Source organism: Haliotis rubra, unplaced genomic scaffold (genome assembly GCF_003918875.1).
Source record: "Haliotis rubra isolate DU_JTF1 unplaced genomic scaffold, ASM391887v1 Scf92, whole genome shotgun sequence".
Taxonomy (NCBI): Eukaryota; Metazoa; Mollusca; class Gastropoda; order Lepetellida; family Haliotidae; genus Haliotis; species Haliotis rubra.
In genome coordinates this window covers 133,948-138,070 of record NW_025767657.1, presented here as the reverse complement: position 1 = coordinate 138,070, position 4,123 = coordinate 133,948, and the positions used below count along the sequence as shown (strand labels likewise).

The following is a 4,123-nucleotide window of genomic DNA, read 5'->3' as shown; positions in this document are numbered from 1 at the left end:
CATTCGTAGCCCTAAGAATTCTTAACTTTAATCGTTGCCAATGTGTTAAGAATGGCCTTAAGAAGTTTGTATTGCTACGAACGTTTCGAGAATAGCTTGCCAGGTGGTCAGGTTTGCTGACTTGGTAGACACATGTCATCGTATCCCAATTAGGTAGATCAATGCTCATGCTGTTGATCACTGGATTGTCTGGCCCAGACTCGATTATTTACAGACTGCCGCCATATAGCTGGAATATTGCTGAATGCAGCATAAAACTCAACTCACTCACTCAGTGTATACAAACCTGTGAAGGATGTTAGATTACTGCTGGTCAGACAATACCTGCTTCATCATTGCGTACTTAAAACTGTGAGCTATGTCAGCTATACGAGTATCAGCATACAATTTCCCTTGGGGAGATTCTTGGGTGGATTAAATCCCAACTATCACATGCTTGTATAAGAACTAATAAGCAGCAGAGTCCCGATTTACGAAGTGTTCGCAGCACCTCAGATGGTGAACTACAGACAAATCGTGATATAATTACTGGATTACTAGAAAATCACAGATATATTTTTTGTTCTGTTCCATGATTTGCCAAAAAACGAGAATCGAGAATGTATTCTTTCAAAGAGCCAGTTATGGCTTAACTAACTAGTCCACAAAAACATTCTTGTTTGTAAGGCACACTGGTCAATGCCCACATGCTCAAAGCGATTTTACCCTTATAATGAACAAAACTCCCATACATCGACTTTAAAATATTCGTAGTCACAGCTAGAAGATGTAGAATTTACAAACACTTTGACTGTCACATGTGGGGGATTAAGGTATGTCTGTCAAAGCCATGATCATGTGGGTACCATGTTATTAAAAAGAGTACGAAGTTGAATTTTCAGAATATTAGTTGATTTTTTGTAACTTCATACTGCAGATGGGTTTTTGGTCAGAATCAATGATGTCTCTGGAAATGATAAAACTTTATCTCACAAATGTTTTTTGGTCAGAATTGATGGCGTCTCTGGAAATGATAAAACTACATCCTGCAGACTGGGTTTTTGGTCAGAATCAATAATGGCTCTGGAAATGATAAAACTTTATACCGCAAATGGGTTTTTGGTCAGAATTGATGACATCTCTGGAAATGATAAAACTACATCCTGCAGACTGGGTTTTTGGTCAGAATCAATGACGTCTCTGGAAATGATAAAACTTTATCCCGCAAATGGGTTTTTGGTCAGAATCAATGACGACTCTGGAAATCCTAAAGTGACATATTCCTGCAGTGGCGCCGTGATTCTTTTACCAACCTTGGTGCTTCCTTGTGATGCTTACTGTAAATATTTATAAGCTCACCTTATACTATACTACTCAGAGGATGTTCAAAGACAACCAATTGTGTCCTATGGTTATAGGTCATCTGTCATGGATGGTCAATACTGCAATAAACTGCCTTTCTTAACCTTTTTTGAGTAGTATACAAGAAAGGGTCATGCTTGTCATAAGTTCCTGCTGAAATATAAAGATTTCACTACATAACATGGAGGCTGTGGGGTAGCCTAGTGGTTAAAGCATTACCTCGTGATGCCGGAGACCCGGGTTTGATTCCCCACATGGGTACAATGTGTGAAGACCATTGCTGATGTCCCTCACCGTGATATTGCTGGAATATTACTAAAAGGACGTAAAACTAAACTCGCTCACTACATAATGTGGTACTCATTTCTCAAATGAAAAAGAAATCACTTGAAAGAGTGCTGTTCTATTTTTAATATATTAGCAGATGCTTTTGTTCAGTGCTGCACACAATTTATTTAATTTATTTCATGTTTTCCTTCAAATGGTATTAGGTTAATCACATAAGATGCTATTTTCCTAATGATAGTGAAATCCAGTTACTGGAATGAGTTTGATCTAAACAAAGGATTGTGTACATTTGATAGAGAATATTCCCCATACGCCAAACATATCGTGTGTATTGAACTGTTTTCTGTGTCCATCGGAACTGATCATGTATTCTGAGTTATTTCATCTGACAAATCTGCTGGTATCAGGTGTCTGGTCACCATTCCACACCGTGATCATCATGCTAAGAGAATCGTGACTCGATTACATTAATGTAGAGTTAAGACAATCGTAGCGCTAAGATCTCTTTTTGGGTACTGACTTTCTAAATATTTGCTGCTTGAGTTATTGTAAACCTTAAATCTTTACACATGGATTTTAGGCCCAGGGTTTGCTACGTTTGCTTTGGCTATGAATCTGTCCCATTAAGCGATCTTAGCGTTAAGATGATCCAATAAGACCAATACCTTCAAATAGGGGGAAGTAGGGAAGCCTCGTGATAAATGTGTTCCAGGGGTGGAAATAACCCATTGCCCGACGCCCGAGTCCAGTGTTTTTTTCTGTTGGGCAAGCAAATTTGTATTCACACTGTACTGGTGTCCAGTTGACTTTCCAATAATAATTATGTTGTTTATTTAAAAAATCAACAATAAAACGGCTGGTATAGTGGAAAACTTATCAGGGCAAGTGATTTTACATGTGCCACTGTACCGGAGTACACTATCAATTATAAAGTTATTTCCACCCCTGTGTTCGCTTGACCGGGATTTGATTCCCCACATGGGTACATCATGTGAAGCCCTTTTCTTGGGTTCCCTGCCATGATATTGCTGGAATATTGCTAAAAGCCACACAAAAACCATGACTGCTTCGGCCCAGGACTCTTCTTATAACCTGACTGTATCAGCTGTTACTGTCTGTGTTAAGTAATGGAGTAAAGGCTGGCTTGGTCAGAACCTCTTCAGAGGTATCATGGTGTAGTCATGCATAGAGGTAATATGTAGGTGAGTGAGAGAATATATACTCAGTTCCATAAGAAATGAAAATGACATTAAATTGTGATACCATGGTAAACAAAGAGATTGATGTTTGCTTATGTAAACGTGAAGAAAACGTGAGTCCTTAAAGGGAACGCTCGAATGATCTTTATTCAAAACCAGATGTGTTCTGTGATAATGTCAATAAGACATTGTTAGATTGCGCTATGCCGTAACGTCACTTTGGAGTCGACCGCCTCCGTGGTGTAGTGGTTAGAGCGTCCACCCGGAGAGGAAGGTCGCGGGTTCGATCCCCGACCGCGTCATACCAAAAGACGTTAAAATATGGTACTTGTTGGTCCCTGCCTGGTGCTCGGCATTAATGGGTACAACAAGGACTGGTCGGCTCGGAGTCAGTATAATGTGTCTGAGTGGGGTATTCATGCTTCACTGCGGCATGGTATCTCAGTGGGCTAGCACTAAAACCAGCTTCAGCCTGGGCTAGTACAAGCAGCCGCACATACACATACACACGCATGCACGTCATCATATGAGCGAAATATTCTCAAGCACGACGTAAAACCCAATTTCACCTAACCTCACCTCACTTTGGAGTCATGGGTAATGACATTTCAGCATCAGCCTCCACTAGGAGTCACTTCGGTATCATCAGAACACACAATGGATAAGAATGACTACCCGAGCATCGAACACACACCTCATTGCCTTGATTTATGACTTATTCCTCGTAATTACAAACGTTTGTAATATTCACGCTCTTTTGTAATTCAGTATCATTTCATGCATTCTCTTCGCACAGAGGTTACTAGTCATATCTTCCTACAAACCTCTGTTCTAATGCGGCCCTTTCATGGTGCGGGTGTTCAGGATTCATGATTGGAGGCAATCAGATTTAGTTGTGCAATCAGCGACGTTTCAAAAGTGATCATTCGCAAGGCCTCGGCAATTTCCGTATGCTTCAGGAAAACTAGAACCTCTTCCCCTGCGCGATGCGCAAACGTTTCTTCTAGACAGAACTCAGTCATGTAACGGTGGAGGACGGATATTTTTGGCCCCACATTTGCTTGTGTTAATCAAGTTGGATCTAAGTCGTTGTAACACGTTTTCTGATTGGATAGAAAGAAGGGAGATGATTCGTGTTGCGACTTTTTGCCGCTAGGGGATTTTACCAGAACCGGGAAATATGGCCGTATTAGATCAGAGGTTCGTAGGAAGATATGACAAGTAACCTCTGTGGGAAGAGAATGCATTTCATGCTGCTTTTAGCAATATTCCAGCATTGTAGTGTCAGGGAACAC

General features: G+C 40.6%; 1 long non-coding RNA gene across 1 annotated transcript; it reads left to right on the top strand.

Annotated features, from left to right (window-relative positions):
* Window positions 1–199: 199 nt before the first annotated feature.
* LOC124264352 lies at window positions 200–1,449 on the top strand. The gene is made up of 2 exons (XR_006895110.1): window positions 200–1,175; window positions 1,224–1,449. It is a non-coding gene; the product is annotated as an uncharacterized LOC124264352 (long non-coding RNA).
* The last annotated feature ends 2,674 nt before the right edge of the window (window positions 1,450–4,123 follow it).